The 15903-nt window shown below is 39.5% G+C and overlaps 1 long non-coding RNA gene across 1 annotated transcript in view; it reads left to right on the top strand.

Moving 5' to 3' along the window:
- LOC140614920 (uncharacterized) overlaps positions 1–15903 on the top strand; it is a 97514-nt gene that overhangs the window by 1967 nt on the left and 79644 nt on the right. The window contains exon 2 of the long non-coding RNA XR_012015634.1: positions 5349–6092. This is a non-coding gene — a long non-coding RNA (uncharacterized lncRNA). The remainder of the gene's footprint in view (positions 1–5348; positions 6093–15903) is intronic.

Here is a 15903-nt window from a genome sequence, read left to right as displayed (position 1 = left end):
TGCATTAAACGTGTATATTGCCCTGGGTAACATTGACATTTTCACAATATTAATTCTGCCAATCCATGAGCATGGAATATTTTTCCATCTCTTTGTGTCTTCCTCAATTTCTTTCAGAAGTGTTCTATAGTTTTGAGGGTATAGATCCTTTACATCTTTGGTGAGGTTTATTCCTAGGTATCTTATGCTTTTGGGTGCAATTGTAAATGGGATTGACTCCTTAATTTCTCTTTCTTCAGTCTCATTGTTAGTGTATAGAAATGCCACTGACTTCTGGGCATTGATTTTGTATCCTGCCACGCTACCGAATTGCTGTATGAGTTCTAGCAATCTTGGGGTGGAGAGTTTTGGGTTTTCTATGTAGGGTATCATGTCATCGGCGAAGAGGGAGAGTTTGACTTCTTCTTTGCCAATTTGAATGCCTTTAATGTCTTTTTGTTGTCTGATTGCTGAAGCTAGGACTTCCAGTACTATGTTGAACAGCAGTGGTGAGAGTGGACATCCCTGTCTTGTTCCTGATCTTAGGGGAAAGGCTCCCAGTGCTTCCCCATTGAGAATGATATTTGCTGTGGGCTTTTCATAGATGGCTTTTAAGATGTCGAGGAATGTTCCCCTATCCCTACACTCTGAAGAGTTTTGATCAGGAATGGATGCTGTATTTTGTCAAATGCTTTCTCTGCATCCAATGAGAGGATCATATGGTTCTTGGTTTTTCTCTTGCTGATATGATGAATCACAGTGATTGTTTTACGGGTGTTGAACCAGCCTTGTGTCCCAGGGATAAATCCTACTTGGTCATGGTGAATAATTTTCTTAATGTACTGTTGGATCCTATTGGCCAGTATCTTGTTGAGAATTTTTGCATCCATGTTCATCAGGGATATTGGTCTGTAATTCTCCTTTTTGGTGGGGTCTTTGTCTGGCTTTGGAATTAAGGTGATGCTGGCTTCATAGAACGAATTTGGAAGTACTCCATCTCTTTCTATCTTTCCAAACAGCTTTAGGAGAATAGGTATGATTTCTTCTTTAAACGTTTGATAAAATTCCCCTGGGAAGCCATCTGGCCCTGGACTCTTGTGTCTTGGGAGGTTTTTGATGACTGCTTCAATTTCCTCCCTGGTTATTGGCCTGTTCAGGTTTTCTATTTCTTCCTGTTCCAGTTTTGGTAGTTTGTGGCTTTCCAGGAATGCGTCCATTTCTTCTAGATTGCCTAATTTATTGGCGTATAGCTGTTCATAATATGTTTTTAAAATCGTTTGTATTTCCTTGGTGTTGGTAGTGATCTCTCCTTTCTCATTCATGATTTTATTAATTTGAGTGTTCTCTCTCTTCTTTTTAATAAGGCTGGCTAATGGTTTATCTATCTTATTAATTCTTTCAAAGAACCAACTCCTGGTTCTGTTGATCTGTTCCACAGTTCTTCTGGTCTCGATTTAGTTGAGTTCTGCTCGAATCTTTATTAACTCCCTTCTTCTCTTGGGTGTAGGATCTATTTGCTGTTTTTTCTCTAGCTCCTTTATGTGTAAGGTTAGCTTTTGTATTTGAGTTCTTTCCAGTTTTTGAATGGATGGTTGTATTGCGATGTATTTCCCCCTTAGGACTGCTTTTGCTGCATCCCAAAGATTTTGAACGGTTGTATCTTCATTCTCATTAGTTTCCATGAATCTTTTTAATTCTTCCTTAATTTCCTGGTTGACCCTTTTATCTTTTAGCAGGATAGTCCTTAACCTCCACGTGTTTGAGGTCCTTCCAAACTTCTTGTTGTGATTTAGTTCTAATTTCAAGGCATTATGGTCCGAGAATATGCAGGGGACAATCCCAATCTTTTGGTATCGGTTCAGACCCGATTTGTGTCCCAATATGTGGTCTATTCTGGAGAAAGTTCCATGTGCGCTTGCGAAGAATGTGTATTCAGTTGAGTTTGGATGTAAAGTTCTGTAGATATCTGTGAAATCCATCTGGTCCAGTGTATCATTTAAAGCTCTCGTTTCTTTGGAGATGTTGTGCTTAGAAGACCTATCGAGTATAGAAAGAGCTAGATTGAAGTCACCAAGTATAAGTGTATTATTATCTAAGTATTTCTTCACTTTGGTTAATAATTGATTTATATATTTGGCAGCTCCCACATTCGGAGCATATATATTGAGGATTGTTAAGTCCTCTTGTTGAATAGATCCTTTAAGTATGATATAGTGTCCCTCTTCATCTCTCACTACAGTCTTTGGGGTAAATTTTAGTTTATCTGATATAAGGATGGCTACCCCTGCTTTCTTTTGAGGACCATTCGAATGGTAAATGGTTCTCCAACCTTTTATTTTCAGGCTGTAGGTGTCCTTCTGTCTAAAATGAGTCTCTTGTAGACAGCAAATAGAGGGGTCCTGCTTTTTTATCCAGTCTGAAACCCTGCGCCTTTTGATGGGGTCATTAAGCCCGTTCACATTCAGAGTTACTATTGAGAGATATGAGTTTAGTGTCATCATGATATCTATTCAGTCTTTGTTTTTGTGGACTGTTCCACTGAACTTCTTCTTAAAGGGGAATTTTAAGAGTCCCCCTTAAAATTTCTTGCAGAGCTGGTTTGGAGGTCACATATTCTTTTAGTTGCTGCCTGTCTTGGAAGCTCTTTATCTCTCCTTCCATTTTGAATGAGAGCCTTGCTGGATAAAGTATTCTTGGTTGCATGTTCTTCTCATTTAGGACCCTGAATATATCCTGCCAGCCCTTTCTGGCCTGCCAGGTGTCTGTGGAGAGGTCTGATGTTACCCTAATACTCCTCCCCATAAAAGTCAGGGATTTCTTGTCTCTTGCTGCTTTAAGGATCTTCTCCTTATCTTTGGAATTTGCAAGCTTCACAATTAAATGTCGAGGTGTTGAACGGTTTTTATTGATTTTAGGGGGGGATCTCTCTATTTCCTGGATCTGAATGCCTGTTTCCCTTCCCAGATTAGGAAGGTTTTCAGCTAGAATTTGTTCAAATACATATTCTGGCCCTCTGTCCCTTTCGGCGCCCTCGGGAACCCCAATTAAACGTAGGTTTTTCTTCCTCGGGCTGTCGTTTATTTCCCTTAATCTATCTTCATGGTCTTTTAATTGTTTGTCTCTTTTTCCCTCAGTTTCCCTCTTTGCTATCAACTTGTCTTCTATGTCACTCACTCGTTCTTCCACCTCGTTAACCCTCGTCGTTAGGACTTCTAGTTTGGATTGCATCTCATTCAATTGATTTTTAATTTCTGCCTGATTAGCTCTAAATTCTGCAGTCATGAAGTCTCTTGAGTCCTTTATACTTTTTTCTAGAGCCACCAGTAGCTGTATAATAGTGCTTCTGAATTGGCTTTCTGACATTGAATTGTAATCCAGATTTTGTAACTCTGTGGGAGAGAGGACTGTTTCTGATTCTTTCTTTTGAGGTGAGGTTTTCCTTCTAGTCATTTTGCTCAGTGCAGAGTGGCCAAAAGCAAGTTGTATTGGGAAAAAGAGAAAAAGAGAGGAGAGAAAGAAGGAAAGAAAAGAGAAAGAAAAAAAAGGGAAGAAAAAAAACGAAAAAAAAAAAAAGAAGAAGAAAAAGAAAGGAGAAAAAAAAGGGGGTGGGGGAAGGAAACAAATCAAAAAGCAAAACAAAACAAAACAAAACAAAACAAAAAAAAAGAACCACCGGGGAGTATCTTCTGATTCTGTGTACTTTAAGTCCCTTGGCTCCCCCTGGAAGTTGTCCTTCTAGCTGTGTTCTGGGGGAGGGGCCTGTTGTGCTGGTTTTCAGGTGTTAGCAGTTGGGGGAGCTGCTGTGCCCCTGCCTGGTGCAGGGCTCAGTGGGGGTTGTTTACCCCGTGAGGCCGCAGGAGGAACAGCCCCAGTGGCGGGGCAGCTCTGGAAACCTGGATTCAGCTCCGGCAGGAACTCCGTCTGCAGGGCCTGAGGCTCCGGGCGGGGCCGCTGATCTGCTCAGCTGGGGCAGGAGCGTCCTCGCTGTCCTGGGCCCTCCCGGCCTCTGCCTGTCGCGGGGGAGGCCGGATCCTGGGCTGTGTCCTGGCGCCCTGTGCTCCGGGGCCTGCGCTGGTGGATTCGCGCTCCCGGGCCGCGCAACCCCCTCCGCGGAACCGCCCCTGAGCCCCTCCGAGCTGCTCCTGGAACCGCGCAGCCCCCTCCGCACGGAGCCTCTTCCTCTGCCCGAGCCCCTCCGAGCTGTTCCCGGGGCCGTGTAGCCCCCTCCGCGGAGCCGCCGCCCGAGCCCCTCCGAGCTGCTCCGGGTCCCACCGGGTCCCCGCGTGCGCGCTGCAGCCCTTAGGGAGCTCGGCGCACTCTCCTGGGCGCGCAGTTGCTCTGTTACTGTCCCAGGGAGCCCGAGGGCATCCCCGCCCTCCTGGGTCCTGCTCCACCTCCCCGCGAGCCCCTTTCCGCCCGGGAAGGTCGGTGCAGCTCCTGCTCCTCCGGGACGGGGCTCTCCTGTCCTGGGGACACTCGCCCCGGCCTCAGCCCGGCTCCTCGCGGGCCCCTCCCCCTTGGATGCCTTTTGTTTCTTTACTTCTTTTTCCCCGTCTTCCTACCTTGATAGAAGCGCGAACTCTTCTCACTGTTGCATTCCAGCTGGTCTCTCTTTAATTCTCAGGCCGAATTCATAGATTCTCAGGATGATTGGAAGGTTTTCTAGGTAATTTGGTGGAGACAGGTGATTTGGGGACCCTACTCTTCCGCCATCTTGCTCCTCCCTCCGTACTGGGTTCTTAGGGAAAAAACTCCCCTGCATTTTCCTGGCAAGCTCTTATCCTTTAATACTTAAGCAGGCAGCTTCTCATCACTTATTGCCACAATCCACTTTAAAATTAGAAACAGAAGGGGTCCCTGGGTGCCTCAGCGGTTTAGCGCCTACCTTCAGCCCAGGGCGTGATCCTGGGGACCTGGGATCGAGTCCCACATCGGGCTCCCTGCATGGGGCCTGCTTCTCCCTCTGCCTGCATCTCTGCCTCTATCTGTGTCTCTCATGAATAAATAAATAAAAATCTTTAAAAAAAAATTAGAAACAGTGCACTTTTCCTGAAGAGCACAGGGTGTTGTATGGAAGGGTTGAATCACTATGTTGTGCACTTGAAATAATAACACTGTTAACTAGCTGGAAGTAAAATAAAAACTTTTCAAAAAGGTTAGAAACAGATCCTGAGATATGATAGAGTGGAAGTGGACTGCCTGGTCACAAACTGTCATTAAATACGTATTTTTAAATTTTTAAATGACTGGTACCCCTCCCTAGCCTAAAGACATACGCTTAGTCTTGTGCACACACAAACTGCTACTTAAGGTAGTGATTTGGGTTTTTCTTTGCATTCACAGCACCTTGTGCTTTTTCTAATACTTAGGTGTTTACTGAATAAGCAAAGGCATATCCTGTCCATGTGGAGAAAAACCAGGAAATGCTCCAATTGAAGCCCAGTTCTGAACGATTTCATTGTTGGGACTGATAACTGGATCCTCATGCTAATGTCAGGGCTCAGTCCCTAGTTGAAATTCTGAAGAGTGAGGACCAGAAAATTCTTGCAAAAAATGGGACAGTGAGCAAAGGAAGAAGAAAAGAGGTAACTGCTGTCTCAGTCGGATCAGCTTACTCACCTTGATCAGGGGAAATGGCTGCTGCAACAGAAGAGGGCTAAATGAAAGAAGCCATTTTAAACATTATTTTTGTTGGAATTACAACTATGAGCCATTCGTTCAGTCTCTGCTCGCAAGAACTCAAGATGAAGTTGGTTGTATTCTGGAGCTTCTGTGAAATTAAAATAGTTAATGAGGAGATCATTTTCATTTGTAACTTCCAATTGTCTATGACCATGAGTGACTCTCAAGGGCCCAGACAAAGGAGCAGCTCAGAGTTGCTGGGGAAGAGGGCTCGTGTTCACCAAGGGAAGGCTAGCCAGAAAGCTTTTGAAGGCCTATCAGCCCATCACCTCTGCAGAGAAGCTGTCCTTCCCAGCCTCACGTATGGTGCCTTGTTTGCTGTGAAATGCAGACATGTGTGTGCAGGCGAGGCTCTGTTTTGGAGACATTCCAGGGCAGTAACTGCAGATCACAACCCTCTACCTGAATCCAAGACAGACCAGGACAATGAGGTGAGTGGCTAGCTGTGAGATGATATCTGTGCTGTGGGTGAGGAATGTTACCATAAGAGAAGTAAAGACTGAGAACTGATTAGGGAAGCAGGGAAGAAGGTGAGGGCATAGAAGAAGTAAGGCCAAGGAATGGGTAGGAAGTTGGTACAAACCCTGGGGCCTCACTAAGCTTCATACAAACTTAGGCTTAAACTTTAGAGGGTAGGAGAGAGTTGCCCATGGTAATGGGATAACAGTTGGAAGAAAAATTTGCAAGGCGTGGAGGCTAGGAGGAGTGCAGCTCAGACAATGGGTAGTTACTCCCTCTACCTCAAAGGTCTCTTTACGGACCTTTTATGATAGAATAAGACTTCCTGTTCTTCCAGTATTCTAGATGGTCTTCAGTTTCCAGAAAGCAAGGCTGATATTTCCTCAGAGTCCAAGTAGGGGAAGTTAGGGCCTCCCTCCCCCATCTGCCCAGACTAAGAGGGAAGAAATCTCAGCATAGAACAGCAAAGCCACAGGCCTTTGTTAATTCTCTCACTTAGGCAGGGAAAGAGAGTCAGGGATAGAGGAGCATGGGGAGCCTAGAAGCTAAAACCTAGAATTCTGTCTAGAGGACGTGGAGAGACTTTTTGGAAGTGCTCCTATGTCACTGGAGGCAAGTGAAAGTGACTGGGGAGTCACTGTCCCAAGAGACTGAGAACAGGGAGTAGAGAGAAGGGAGCAAGTTTAGAAGGTTAAGAAAGGAGCAGTAGTAGGAAGAAGATGTACTTCAATGTGGCTTCACTGTGAAATGCCATGGATGGGAATATAGCAGTATGTATACATGGGTGAGATATTTTCAAAACTAAATAAATATGTAGTATATTATTTTTTATTTATAGTTACCAAGATATGTTTATAGCTTTGTGTATTTATATATGAAAATTTAACTATATGTGACAATAGCAAATGTTAATAGTTATATAACTATAACTATAACTATATAAATAGTTATATGTTAACAGAAGGGTATCTGGATGGTTGGGTGAGGAACTGAGCCAGATAAATACTGTTAATTGGTTTTGATATTAAGTGTTATGTTGGATTAAAAAAATAAGAAATAGCTTTACAGTTCATTGTATTGATAGCTATTTAGATTTCTTTCAACTTTTAACCTCTTTCAGTAAGTTATTATCCTCAGAATGTCAATGTTTCTATGATTTATAAAAGTATAAGTATGCAAAGTTGTAAAATTGTGATTTATAATAAGAAATATATATATATTTGGCCTTCTTTCCTGTGTTTGGCACAGAGCTCCTGAAACCCTTGGAATTTCCTATGTGGTGAGAGCTGTGAGGTTGTCTTTTGTTGTGTTCATGAGATCACTTTTGGGCCTCACCTAAGGATGGGAGCTTATGGCCAGGAGAACCCATATTATGATTAGAGGGTTGTAAGTTTCAGTCATACTCTCCCCCTGCCTCTGATATCCAGGGGAGGAGAGATGGGTTGGAGATTGGATCAGTCCCCAATGGCCAGTGATTTAATCAGTCATGCCTATGTAATGAAGCCTCCATAGAAACCCAAGAGGACAGGGTTGGGAAAGCTCTGGATTAGAAACTGTGTGGAGGTGCTGGGAGAGTGAGTGGTACACCTAGAGAGGGCATGGAAGCTCTGCACTCCTTCCTGTATCTCACCCCAAGTATCTCTTTCATAGGGCTGTTCCTGAGTTGTATGCTTTAATAATAAACCAGTAATCTAGTAAGTATGATGTTCCCCTGAATTTTGTGAGCCCCTCTAGCAAATTAAATGAATCCAAAGAGGAACCTCTGGTTTATAGCCAGTAGGTAGAAGTATAGGTAACAACCTGTTGGTGTGTGTGTGGAGGGGTGTGTGTGTGGGGGGGGTGGAGATCGGGGGCAGCAGTCTTGTAGGACTGAATGCTTAACCTGTGGATCTGATGCAATTTTGGGGTAAATAGTGTCAGAATTGAGTTGAAATCTCACTCTGCTAATGTCTGAGAATTGCTTGTTCACCACCCCCACTCCTTCACAGGATAAATTGGGTCCAGAAACCCAAATTAAAAGTATAACTTATTTTTCTCCATTTCTAGGCCTTTTCTTGATTGTGATCTCTAATATTATGTGTTTACCACTATTTTTTTTTCTGAGAGATTTATCTTTATTGCCAAAGGTACTTATTGTTCTATTCAAGGAATCTGTTAATTTATGATTATTTTAATTTGCTTTTTTTTTCCCCCCTGATTTTATCCTCACTGTATTTTTCTTTATTTTACTTTTGGTCATTCTCTTTTTTTCCCCCTTGTTTCTTGCATTACTTTTCAGTTTATTTATTGAGGAGTGTAAAGTTTTCTCTAAATTTATTGTACATTGTAATGGCACTCTTATTGTATTAAATAAGCTGTTTTGAACTTAGTTTTCTCCAGAAGTTGTTGGGTTAGGTTTTGTTTGTTTGTTTGTTTGTTTGTTTTTGTTTTTTTAATGGAGCATAGTTGACACACAATGTTACATTAGTTTCAGGTATATAACATAGTGATTCCACAAGTCTATATGTTATGCCATGGTTACCACAAGTAAAGTTTTAAATATATAAGTACAGGAGACCTTGAACAACACAGATTTGAACTATGCAGGTCCACTTATACACAGACTTTTTTAGAGTACACTATTATAAATGTATTTTCTTTTCCTTATGATTTACTTAATAATCTTTTCTTTGGCTTACTTTATTGTAAGTACAGTATATAATACATATACAAAACACGGGTTGACTGTTTATCAGTAAGGCTTCTGGGTAACAGTAGGGTATTAGTAGTTAAATTTGAGGGGAGTCGAAAGTTAAATGTGGAATTTTGACTGTGCAAGCTGTATGTGCATACAACAACCCTAGAGGGTGGCTAGTGCCCTTAATGCTTACATTGTTAAAGGGTCAACTGTAATTTTTTTAAGGCTTGCTATTATTTTATGACCACAATGCATAAAAATTTATTTTTAAAATACAATTACAATCTTGCTTTGGGAAAATATTTTGTGCTAACTATATAATTATAGGTTTATTCAGTAGGTGATGGAAAAAGGTATATTTCTAGAAAAGATTAAATTAGTATAGTCTCTTTATCAAAGCATGATAGAGTTTAGACATATTTGGCCAAAGTTAGTGCCTTGGACGTGGGTAGCAGAAGACTGAGTCAGGTGCCAGGCAGCCAAAATAATAAGAGTTGAAAATCATAGAGTTGAGATAAGGTATAGAAAAAAGATAAGAAATAAGATAAGAAATAATAATAAGAGTTGAAAATTCTGGAAACGTAGTTTAGTCAGAAAAAGAAACTTATTAAGTAAGAAAAAGGACTTATTAAGGAATATTAGGTAGCTCATGGATGATGCAGGCAGGAACATCATCAAATGACTCTGTAGGTTCATTCTGGTAGAGATATCACTGCTCCCTCCACTGAGCAAGGTCAACTCAGATCTTACTCCCAAACAAGGGCACTAGAAGCTATCACTAGAATCTCTATCTCTACTTTCTCTAGAAGATGGATTCTTCTATTAATGATTTTCACCAGTATGGTTCAATGTGGCATCTGGTTTTTTTTTTTTTTTTTATGTTATTAGCTTCTGAGTCTTCTTCTTGCTGGTTTACCTTATTGATTGCATTTAGATCACATACTTTCACCCATGGTAGTAGATTGGATTATTGTTTCCATCTATTTTCTTGTAAAGGCAATGTCCAGCCTCATCCATGGCCTTATGACTCATAGTGCCTCCCTATAGGTGGAGGATATGTCCCTAGGCCATTAACAGACTTGGCTATGTGACTGCCTTGAATCATCAGAATGGGAGCTAAGGAAGTGTTTCAGTTCCCTACAGAAGATGTGTGAGATGTGCTTGCACCACTTCTTTATATTTTCCCTCTGCCACAGTAAAAACAGATTAGAAAGAGGAGCTCCTCCTTAAGCTAGTGTCCCAGGTGAGAAGACCTGTGGATAAGAGTCACAGCAGTCTACCTGCAGCTAAGAACATGATGTATAAATGAAAAATGTTTGTGGAAAGCCCCTATGATTTTGGAGTTTTTATTACGGTGGAAAAACTGATCAATTAGCCAGGAACTTGAGTTTATGGCTTCTATCTTGGGGAGATGTAGGATCATAAGGAGGGAAGTTCCTCAAACAAGAAGATCAATCCAAATGCTGAATGGCTGCAGTGAATGACAAATACCCACCACATACACTAACTCTATATTCATAAAATTTAGAAAACACACATAAGCTCTCGGAACGAAGTGTGGCTACCACACTGTACAATAGCGTTTCCCTTGTCGAAAAGAAGTTCAAATGCACATTGCCATCACAGGCCATAGTTCTTAAACAGAAATATAATGTCATCTTTGGAGGGGCAAGGAAGGAAAAACAAGGATTGATGGTTTCAAGTTTTTGAAATTGAAAATTTTCTTTGTTCGTTTGTGCCCATTGTTTGTTGTCTAGAGCCAGACTCAAGAGAGTCTCTAAGAAGTTAGGAGTGATGCTATGATTCCTACACAATGTGAGAAAACAAACAAACACAAAACTTATTTATATAAACAATTTTTTTGAGAATGGTTTATGAAAGACTTGTTTTCTCAATTTGGAAATTTCCAATATCCCATTCTTCCCCTAAGTATTATTATGCGTATTCTAAAACCTCTACATTTTCCTTTCCATCTCCTCTTTGTCCCCATACTTTCCAATCATCCCAAATGCAGCATGGAGAGTATACTTTTTCTGAGGATACAACATCTACTTTCTTTCGAGCAGGATGTATAATATTCAACAAAAACAAATTTCAGTCATAGGTTAGGGCTAAACATTTTCCACACTCCTTATTACCTGTTTTTTTTTTCTTTGTGTTTCTCTGTATCTACTGTGGGATTACAAGGACTCCCACTCTTGCCAAAATGGTTATCACAGCTACTTACTGTGCTGGACTTCCTTATATCTGTGAATCTGTTCTTCTTATGAGGTTTCCCATTGTTTTTTAATATTCATGTGCTAGAAAAATCATGATCAGCTCATTCTTGAACCAGATGCTGTTTTATTCCAGAGCTTAAGTCTTCAGGGACCCAGAGTGGCCTATCCTGGTCTAGCTTTGTCTTCCTATATTCTTGCTTCTTCTCGTTGAGCTTTTAAATTTTCTGGGACTTCTATAAATATTGTCACCTTTTCTTGGTTAGTAAGATATGACTCTAACTGACTTTACTATTGCATTTCCTTCTTTCTTTTCCTGTCAGTTCAAGGAGGTACAGCATTTTTAAAAAGCTTCTAACATTAGTTCCATATTTTTTTTACCACTTGTAGAAGCAATACACTTACTGGATCAGAATGTTTTCCAGTGCTCCCTCACTTGCTTTTTCAACTCAACTCCTGAGGCCTCTTTTCCTTCAATTTCTGACATACCCTTAGTTTATTTATTATTACTTTCTCTTTTTTTTTTGTTTATTATTACTTCTAAAGTTCATAGGTATCTCTCTGTCTTGTCATGAATACAAACCATAATAATTTTACGTGGTAAGATGAACGTACAACTGCCACTGTTGTTTCTATGCAGGGAAAAAAAGAAGGCCATTTTGAAATAATGCTAAGGAAAGGTCAAGATTCAACATTGCACTCAGGAGCATTTTGGGAAGTTGGCAACTTAATTTTGATTTCTGCTTTCTAATTTTGTGTGTCCAAAAAATTCAACTAAGAAGATAAAATTTATCAAGAATGTATAATCCTGTCACATAAAAGAGAGCAAAATTTATTAAAGTTTGGAATTAATGTGAATCTGTTGAGAATAAGGTAGAGGGAAAGCTCTCATGAGACCATGTAGGAAGGCCCTCACTTCAAAGCCTCCAGTATTTGGCACCTGTGGAAAGAGCTCTGCCTCATGTCTCTATAGGTCTTAGAGTAGGGGCTGGCCAGCTCATATGCACTATTCCTCATAACCCTTCTAGGAAGAAGCCCAATCGACAATTCATTGAAAAGGCAGAACATTATGAGAACCTAAGTCAGCTAAGAAGAGTAATTTGTCAAACCATAATTCATAACCATGAACAGATCAAAGGAACCTAATAATGTTCCTAATAATGTTCTGAAAAATATCAGAGCTTAAAAAAAGAACAAATATGAGAAATCAAATCAAATGGCCCAGTAAAAAACAGGGAACAAGTGAGAGAACCTTCAAAAACAAATGCATAACATTAGTTAGACTGAAAAAATCCTGTTGTCTTATTTTTTTAAATTTTTATTTATTTATGATAGTCACATCAGAGAGAGAGAGAGAGAGAGAGAGAGAGAGAGAGAGGCAGAGACACAGGCAGAGGGAGAAGCAGGCAGGCTCCATGCACCGGGAGCCCGACGTGGGATTCGATCCCAGGTCTCCAGGATCGCGCCCTGGGCCAAAGGCAGGTACTAAACCGCTGCACCACCCAGGGATCCCAATCCTGTTGTCTTAAAACAAGAAGATGACTACAGAAGAAAAGCAATGTACAAACAATTAGAAATAATAATAACCATAAAGCATAGTGTGCAAATTTTGTGGGCAAAGTTTGGTTGTTTGGAACGAAGAGGGAGAAGAGATAGGAACATTTTCTTGAATCCCTAAAACTCTGAGGTGTAAATTAAAAAAAAAAAAAAAAGAGAGAGAAACTAAATAGGAACAGAGTAGCCATTGTCTTTTAGCACAGTATTCTGGGAAAATCTCTCAAGTTGATCATGCATATAGTTCTTTTTTTTTCAGCAAATACATAGACTTGAGCAAAAAAAAAAAAGACAATACACGTGGAGGGCAAATATAGACATTCCAGAAGAAAGAAAAAGAGGGGTTGGAGTAGATGGAATGAAATCAATAATCAAGGAAATAACTAGGAAAAATTTCCATAAAGACTCAAATCTTAAGATACTCTCTCATTCATAAAATGAAAGTTCTATACTTAATTTCAGATAAAATTTCTGAACTCTAAGAAAAGTAGACTATTTAGCATACATCTAGACAGATATACCTACAAAGTAATGCTAAATCAGAGTAAGTAGTGTTTAAGCTCCACAAAAGCATTTATCTTTTCTGTTCACTGATGTATTTCCATCAATTAGATGAGCTCCTGTCACATATAAATATATTCATGAATGAATTGGCTGGCATTAAGAAATCAATCTTTACCTGATGTCATGAAAATATTCTTTTATATTACTTTGAAAAGTTGAATTGCTTTGCCTTTTATAATTCCATTTATAATCTATAAAGAATTGATACCCGTGAGTGGTATAACCTGAGGGTTCAAATTTAATTTTTTTCATATGAATATTCAGCAATTCCAGTATCATTTATTAAAAATACCATTTCCTCATTGTCCTGTTGTACTACCATTGTCCTGTAACAACTGGTCCTTGGGGTGCCTGGGTGGCGCTGTTGGTTAAGGGTCTGATTCTTGGTTTTGGCTCAGGTCATCATCTCAGGGTTGTGAGATTGAGCTCTGTGTTGGTCTCTACACTCAGTGCAGAGTCTGCTTGAGATTTTCCCTCTTCTTCTGCCTTTCCTACTTGTGGGGTTGCACATGCTCTCTATCTCTTTCAAATAAATGAATTGTAGAAAACAAAAATGAAAACAGAAAAACCCAACTTGTAAATGAGTAGGTGTGCTTCTGGGCTTTTATTTCTGTTCATTGGCCCAATTGTCTACTCTGCACTAGTATCAAACTTTCATAATTACTATAGCTTTAAAGTAAGTCTTGTATTTGATATATCAAGTTTTCCCATTTGGTTGCATTCTTCAAGAGAGTTGTGGCTATTTTCAGCCATTTATATTTTGCAATAAATTTGTAATTAATCTTAACAAATCTTACAAAATGAGCTGTTTAAATATTATTAAGATTGCATTGAATATGTAGAAAAATTTTTGGAGATAATTACTCACATTATTGAATTTTCCTATAAAAGAACATAGTTTTTTTTCTTCCATTTATTCTTCAGTTTCTCTTAAATGCCTTCTGGTTTTCTGTGTAGAAGGTCCTCTGTATCCTTTGCTAGATTTATTCTTAGATACGTGATTTTTCTATACCATTGTACATGTTTTAAAAAATCATGTGTATTTTATAAAGAAATATAGTGTAATTTTATACATTGACTTTGGATTCAGTAACCTTTATATATTATTAATTCAAATTATCAGTGTTCAGCAACCTTTATATACTTCTTATTAATTTAAATTACTTGTCGATGGATTCTTTGGATTTTTATACATATACAACCACTAATCCATAAATAATGATTAATATTTTTTCCTAAATCTCAGCATATATTTCTTTTTCTTGCCTGATTATTGGTTGTTAATGCAAGAAATCATTTTTATATTCAGGTAAAATCATGCTCTCCTTTCATGGTGAGTATTTGTAGCTTTGTATCAACACATCCATCAGTATCTTTTAAGAAAAATGAATGGCTTTATTCATCTACAAATGGAATTTGGATACCCTTGGAAGTAAGAGTACATTTTCTTAAGGAGAGATTTCCTTGTAGAAGCATCACCTAAAATGTAATGGTTGCTACTGAAAATGGTTAGTATATAGAGGAGAGAAACAAAGGGATTGACCTTCCAGACAAAGCTAGAGTTTGAGCGAATGCTTGATAATGGGTGTAAGAAAAGAGAAGTTGCATTTGAGGAACTGAAAGAATGAGAATGCCAGTGCAGGTCCATATTTATGGACAGTTAGAGTGTTATGAGATGGGACTGGGGAAATATTATTGGTGAGTTCCTATCATTTAGGACCTCCTAAGCCAAGAATTTGAGTACTCCTTGGCCAGAGTTCTCCACTATTGGATGGATCTTTTAACACTGTTTTCATTAAATGATTTTTTCTTTATTTCTTGTGAAAAATATAGAAAAAATACAGGGATATGCTATTATTTTAAAAGTCATACCATGGGGATCCCTGGGTGGCGCAGTGGTTTAGCGCCTGCCTTTGGCCCAGGGCACGATCCTGGAGACCCAGGATCAAATCCCACGTCGGGCTCCCTGCATGGAGCCTGCTTCTCCCTCTGCCTGTGTTTCTGCCCCTCTCTCTCTCTCTCTGTGACTATCATGAATAAATAAATAAAATCTTTAAAAAAAAAAGTCATACCATGGCCCACCTTACTAGAAAGATACTATTCTTATTACTGTAACGAGTGAAAAAATGTTTGAAAAGTTCCTGTGAAAAATCTCTATTCTAAAATTGTGCTGGCTTGTTCCTTCATGTTGTTACCAAAAATTAAAGGGGTCTTGCCCATTAAACATGCCTCAGTTGAAGTATAGAGTTGAGAATTATTAATGAACATCAAGAAGAGGACCACTATTACAAGTGAATGAAGAATGACTAAATATTTTCTTAAACATGTGCATCAGTATCCATCCCCCTACAAAGAAAAGGATGATAAGATCTACTCATAAGTATGAAAATAATCTGATAATGCTAAATGCTCTAAGTGAAACAAAGAGAAAAGAGTAAAGTAGTCTCACCAAGGTTAGGGGTCAATAAAAATCTTCCTAAGAAAGGAAGATCTGAAGGCTAAGAGTTCATCAGAACAGGGAGTGGTGTGAGTATTCTTACCATGGGAAAAAAAAAAAAAACACATGAAAGCTGAAGGATGAGAAAAAGCATGGACATTGGAGTGATGACATAATTTCAGTGCATCTGGGACTTGGTAGGCAAAAAATGGAGATAGAGTAGTTGGAGATGGAGATGGTGAGGTGCACTGAGATGGCATGGTGGCATTATGAACTTCATCTTTGCATTCTAATCTCAATGGAAAGGCGCTACAGAGTGATTCATGTTTGGAAGA

This window comes from Canis lupus, chromosome 23 (assembly GCF_048164855.1).
Source record: "Canis lupus baileyi chromosome 23, mCanLup2.hap1, whole genome shotgun sequence".
NCBI classification, from domain to species: Eukaryota; Metazoa; Chordata; class Mammalia; order Carnivora; family Canidae; genus Canis; species Canis lupus.
Note: the sequence above shows the minus strand (reverse complement) of the source record. Positions and strands in the feature narration are given on the sequence as shown.